This window comes from Brienomyrus brachyistius, unplaced genomic scaffold, assembly GCF_023856365.1.
Source record: "Brienomyrus brachyistius isolate T26 unplaced genomic scaffold, BBRACH_0.4 scaffold69, whole genome shotgun sequence".
Classification (NCBI taxonomy): Eukaryota; Metazoa; Chordata; class Actinopteri; order Osteoglossiformes; family Mormyridae; genus Brienomyrus; species Brienomyrus brachyistius.
In genome coordinates, this window is record NW_026042344.1 from 117,501 (window position 1) to 122,500 (window position 5,000).

Below are 5,000 nucleotides of genomic sequence, written 5' to 3' on the forward strand. Positions count from 1 at the left end.
GATCAGCCGGTGTCGTGAGGGACCGACTCTGTCCGTGCGCCGGTCCCGCTTCCCTCCGTTTTTCTTTTTTTTTTTTTTTTTTTAAATCATAAAAAAAAGGACGGTCATGATATGCTCTCTGAGGGGTGGGCAGCTGTGCTGAGGTAAGGCAGGCCGTCATCTTTGCCTTTTGAATTTTCTCTCATGTCCGTTTACATGATTGCTGATCTTTCAGATGCCAGGAGGACAGGGAGGAGTCGGGGCCCCGAGGCCGGTGGCTGCGACGCCCCCGAGAATTCAACCCCGAGCGGGGGCGTCACGGAGGCCCGGCTAGCGGCCACCTGCTGAGCGACGGCTCTGCATCGACTCGGGTCTCTCTTCATCCCGTATAAATCTTTCGCCTTTTACTAAAGATTTCCGTGGAGAGGGATAGCGATGAGTTCACTGTATTTTTGGAGGCTCTGCGCAAGCAGAGCTGCACCGCCGCTGTATCAAAGTAAGACTGTGCCCGGCTTAGCGGCCGGCTCTATCTGCCCAGTGGCGTGTTTCTGGTCCTCTGGGATCGTGCGTGGTCTCGCCGGGCGCCACCTCCCAGAGAGGCTGGCGAGGACCCAGCCGCGCCGGCTCCGTCGGCGTCCCGCATGCCGGAGCCCGGCGGGGCGCAGTGTGCGGGCATCGCTTCTCGGCCTTTTGGCTAAGATCAAGTGTAGTATCTGTTCTTATCAGTTTAATATCTGATACGTCCCCCATGGAGGGGACCACATATTAAACGGATTTTTGGAACAGGGAGCCGGAAGTGGGGCTTGCCCCGTCCGCTCCACGCATCGACCCGGTATTGCAGTGTTTCTGGGAACGGTGCACCTCTACTGCCCCCTGCTGTTGAAAGACAGAGCTGATCGGTGTTCCGCTTATCAGACCGAGAGCCTGCGCCGCTTGCCAGGCGATCAGCCGGTGTCGTGAGGGACCGACTCTGTCCGTGCGCCGGTCCCGCTTCCCTCCGTTTTTCTTTTTTTTTTTTTTTTTAAATCATAAAAAAAAGGACGGTCATGATATGCTCTCTGAGGGGTGGGCAGCTGTGCTGAGGTAAGGCAGGCCGTCATCTTTGCCTTTTGAATTTTCTCTCATGTCCGTTTACATGATTGCTGATCTTTCAGATGCCAGGAGGACAGGGAGGAGTCGGGGCCCCGAGGCCGGTGGCTGCGACGCCCCCGAGAATTCAACCCCGAGCGGGGGCGTCACGGAGGCCCGGCTAGCGGCCACCTGCTGAGCGACGGCTCTGCATCGACTCGGGTCTCTCTTCATCCCGTATAAATCTTTCGCCTTTTACTAAAGATTTCCGTGGAGAGGGATAGCGATGAGTTCACTGTATTTTTGGAGGCTCTGTGCAAGCAGAGCTGCACCGCCGCTGTATCAAAGTAAGACTGTGCCCGGCTTAGCGGCCGGCTCTATCTGCCCAGTGGCGTGTTTCTGGTCCTCTGGGATCGTGCGTGGTCTCGCCGGGCGCCACCTCCCAGAGAGGCTGGCGAAGACCCAGCCGCGCCGGCTCCGTCGGCGTCCCGCATGCCGGAGCCCGGCGGGGCGCAGTCTGCGGGCATCGCTTCTCGGCCTTTTGGCTAAGATCAAGTGTAGTATCTGTTCTTATCAGTTTAATATCTGATACGTCCCCCATGGAGGGGACCACATATTAAACGGATTTTTGGAACAGGGAGCCGGAAGTGGGGCTTGCCCCGTCCGCTCCACGCATCGACCCGGTATTGCAGTGTTTCTGGGAACGGTGCACCTCTACTGCCCCCTGCTGTTGAAAGACAGAGCTGATCGGTGTTCCGCTTATCAGACCGAGAGCCTGCGCCGCTTGCCAGGCGATCAGCCGGTGTCGTGAGGGACCGACTCTGTCCGTGCGCCGGTCCCGCTTCCCTCCGTTTTTCTTTTTTTTTTTTTTTTTAAATCATAAAAAAAAAGGACGGTCATGATATGCTCTCTGAGGGGTGGGCAGCTGTGCTGAGGTAAGGCAGGCCGTCATCTTTGCCTTTTGAATTTTCTCTCATGTCCGTTTACATGATTGCTGATCTTTCAGATGCCAGGAGGACAGGGAGGAGTCGGGGCCCCGAGGCCGGTGGCTGCGACGCCCCCGAGAATTCAACCCCGAGCGGGGGCGTCACGGAGGCCCGGCTAGCGGCCACCTGCTGAGCGACGGCTCTGCATCGACTCGGGTCTCTCTTCATCCCGTATAAATCTTTCGCCTTTTACTAAAGATTTCCGTGGAGAGGGATAGCGATGAGTTCACTGTATTTTTGGAGGCTCTGCGCAAGCAGAGCTGCACCGCCGCTGTATCAAAGTAAGACTGTGCCCGGCTTAGCGGCCGGCTCTATCTGCCCAGTGGCGTGTTTCTGGTCCTCTGGGATCATGCGTGGTCTCGCCGGGCGCCACCTCCCAGAGAGGCTGGCGAGGACCCAGCCGCGCCGGCTCCGTCGGCGTCCCGCATGCCGGAGCCCGGCGGGGCGCAGTCTGCGGGCATCGCTTCTCGGCCTTTTGGCTAAGATCAAGTGTAGTATCTGTTCTTATCAGTTTAATATCTGATACGTCCCCCATGGAGGGGACCACATATTAAACGGATTTTTGGAACAGGGAGCCGGAAGTGGGGCTTGCCCCGTCCGCTCCACGCATCGACCCGGTATTGCAGTGTTTCTGGGAACGGTGCACCTCTACTGCCCCCTGCTGTTGAAAGACAGAGCTGATCGGTGTTCCGCTTATCAGACCGAGAGCCTGCGCCGCTTGCCAGGCGATCAGCCGGTGTCGTGAGGGACCGACTCTGTCCGTGCGCCGGTCCCGCTTCCCTCCGTTTTTCTTTTTTTTTTTTTTTTAAATCATAAAAAAAAAGGACGGTCATGATATGCTCTCTGAGGGGTGGGCAGCTGTGCTGAGGTAAGGCAGGCCGTCATCTTTGCCTTTTGAATTTTCTCTCATGTCCGTTTACATGATTGCTGATCTTTCAGATGCCAGGAGGACAGGGAGGAGTCGGGGCCCCGAGGCCGGTGGCTGCGACGCCCCCGAGAATTCAACCCCGAGCGGGGGCGTCACGGAGGCCCGGCTAGCGGCCACCTGCTGAGCGACGGCTCTGCATCGACTCGGGTCTCTCTTCATCCCGTATAAATCTTTCGCCTTTTACTAAAGATTTCCGTGGAGAGGGATAGCGATGAGTTCACTGTATTTTTGGAGGCTCTGCGCAAGCAGAGCTGCACCGCCGCTGTATCAAAGTAAGACTGTGCCCGGCTTAGCGGCCGGCTCTATCTGCCCAGTGGCGTGTTTCTGGTCCTCTGGGATCATGCGTGGTCTCGCCGGGCGCCACCTCCCAGAGAGGCTGGCGAGGACCCAGCCGCGCCGGCTCCGTCGGCGTCCCGCATGCCGGAGCCCGGCGGGGCGCAGTCTGCGGGCATCGCTTCTCGGCCTTTTGGCTAAGATCAAGTGTAGTATCTGTTCTTATCAGTTTAATATCTGATACGTCCCCCATGGAGGGGACCACATATTAAACGGATTTTTGGAACAGGGAGCCGGAAGTGGGGCTTGCCCCGTCCGCTCCACGCATCGACCCGGTATTGCAGTGTTTCTGGGAACGGTGCACCTCTACTGCCCCCTGCTGTTGAAAGACAGAGCTGATCGGTGTTCCGCTTATCAGACCGAGAGCCTGCGCCGCTTGCCAGGCGATCAGCCGGTGTCGTGAGGGACCGACTCTGTCCGTGCGCCGGTCCCGCTTCCCTCCGTTTTTCTTTTTTTTTTTTTTTTTAAATCATAAAAAAAAGGACGGTCATGATATGCTCTCTGAGGGGTGGGCAGCTGTGCTGAGGTAAGGCAGGCCGTCATCTTTGCCTTTTGAATTTTCTCTCATGTCCGTTTACATGATTGCTGATCTTTCAGATGCCAGGAGGACAGGGAGGAGTCGGGGCCCCGAGGCCGGTGGCTGCGACGCCCCCGAGAATTCAACCCCGAGCGGGGGCGTCACGGAGGCCCGGCTAGCGGCCACCTGCTGAGCGACGGCTCTGCATCGACTCGGGTCTCTCTTCATCCCGTATAAATCTTTCGCCTTTTACTAAAGATTTCCGTGGAGAGGGATAGCGATGAGTTCACTGTATTTTTGGAGGCTCTGTGCAAGCAGAGCTGCACCGCCGCTGTATCAAAGTAAGACTGTGCCCGGCTTAGCGGCCGGCTCTATCTGCCCAGTGGCGTGTTTCTGGTCCTCTGGGATCGTGCGTGGTCTCGCCGGGCGCCACCTCCCAGAGAGGCTGGCGAGGACCCAGCCGCGCCGGCTCCGTCGGCGTCCCGCATGCCGGAGCCCGGCGGGGCGCAGTCTGCGGGCATCGCTTCTCGGCCTTTTGGCTAAGATCAAGTGTAGTATCTGTTCTTATCAGTTTAATATCTGATACGTCCCCCATGGAGGGGACCACATATTAAACGGATTTTTGGAACAGGGAGCCGGAAGTGGGGCTTGCCCCGTCCGCTCCACGCATCGACCCGGTATTGCAGTGTTTCTGGGAACGGTGCACCTCTACTGCCCCCTGCTGTTGAAAGACAGAGCTGATCGGTGTTCCGCTTATCAGACCGAGAGCCTGCGCCGCTTGCCAGGCGATCAGCCGGTGTCGTGAGGGACCGACTCTGTCCATGCGCCGGTCCCGCTTCCCTCCGTTTTTCTTTTTTTTTTTTTTTTTAAATCATAAAAAAAAAGGACGGTCATGATATGCTCTCTGAGGGGTGGGCAGCTGTGCTGAGGTAAGGCAGGCCGTCATCTTTGCCTTTTGAATTTTCTCTCATGTCCGTTTACATGATTGCTGATCTTTCAGATGCCAGGAGGACAGGGAGGAGTCGGGGCCCCGAGGCCGGTGGCTGCGACGCCCCCGAGAATTCAACCCCGAGCGGGGGCGTCACGGAGGCCCGGCTAGCGGCCACCTGCTGAGCGACGGCTCTGCATCGACTCGGGTCTCTCTTCATCCCGTATAAATCTTTCGCCTTTTACTAAAGATTTCCGTGGA

The 5,000-nt window shown here is 57.6% G+C and overlaps 11 non-coding genes across 11 annotated transcripts in view; all 11 read left to right on the forward strand.

Annotated features, from left to right (window-relative positions):
* Positions 1-342: 342 nt before the first annotated feature.
* Positions 343-456, forward strand: LOC125726178 (U5 spliceosomal RNA). The gene has a single exon (XR_007388006.1). It is a non-coding gene; the product is annotated as a U5 spliceosomal RNA (small nuclear RNA).
* A 197-nt stretch (positions 457-653) lies between these two features.
* Positions 654-845, forward strand: LOC125725805 (U2 spliceosomal RNA). Its single transcript, XR_007387650.1, has one exon. It is a non-coding gene; the product is annotated as a U2 spliceosomal RNA (small nuclear RNA).
* Positions 846-1,261: 416 nt separating this feature from the next.
* Positions 1,262-1,375, forward strand: LOC125726134 (U5 spliceosomal RNA). Its single transcript, XR_007387964.1, has one exon. It is a non-coding gene; the product is annotated as a U5 spliceosomal RNA (small nuclear RNA).
* Positions 1,376-1,572: 197 nt separating this feature from the next.
* On the forward strand, positions 1,573-1,764 carry LOC125725806 (U2 spliceosomal RNA). The gene has a single exon (XR_007387651.1). It is a non-coding gene; the product is annotated as a U2 spliceosomal RNA (small nuclear RNA).
* A 417-nt stretch (positions 1,765-2,181) lies between these two features.
* Positions 2,182-2,295, forward strand: LOC125726180 (U5 spliceosomal RNA). Its single transcript, XR_007388009.1, has one exon. It is a non-coding gene; the product is annotated as a U5 spliceosomal RNA (small nuclear RNA).
* Positions 2,296-2,492: 197 nt separating this feature from the next.
* Positions 2,493-2,684, forward strand: LOC125725807 (U2 spliceosomal RNA). The gene has a single exon (XR_007387652.1). It is a non-coding gene; the product is annotated as a U2 spliceosomal RNA (small nuclear RNA).
* Positions 2,685-3,100: 416 nt separating this feature from the next.
* LOC125726181 (U5 spliceosomal RNA) lies at positions 3,101-3,214 on the forward strand. The gene has a single exon (XR_007388010.1). It is a non-coding gene; the product is annotated as a U5 spliceosomal RNA (small nuclear RNA).
* Positions 3,215-3,411: 197 nt separating this feature from the next.
* Positions 3,412-3,603, forward strand: LOC125725809 (U2 spliceosomal RNA). The gene has a single exon (XR_007387654.1). It is a non-coding gene; the product is annotated as a U2 spliceosomal RNA (small nuclear RNA).
* A 416-nt stretch (positions 3,604-4,019) lies between these two features.
* LOC125726135 (U5 spliceosomal RNA) lies at positions 4,020-4,133 on the forward strand. The gene has a single exon (XR_007387965.1). It is a non-coding gene; the product is annotated as a U5 spliceosomal RNA (small nuclear RNA).
* Positions 4,134-4,330: 197 nt separating this feature from the next.
* Positions 4,331-4,522, forward strand: LOC125725810 (U2 spliceosomal RNA). The gene has a single exon (XR_007387655.1). It is a non-coding gene; the product is annotated as a U2 spliceosomal RNA (small nuclear RNA).
* A 417-nt stretch (positions 4,523-4,939) lies between these two features.
* The window catches only part of LOC125726136 (U5 spliceosomal RNA), a 114-nt gene continuing 53 nt past the window's right edge, over positions 4,940-5,000 (forward strand). Inside the window, exon 1 of the small nuclear RNA XR_007387966.1 lies at positions 4,940-5,000. This exon is cut by the window's right edge and continues 53 nt beyond it. This is a non-coding gene — a small nuclear RNA (U5 spliceosomal RNA).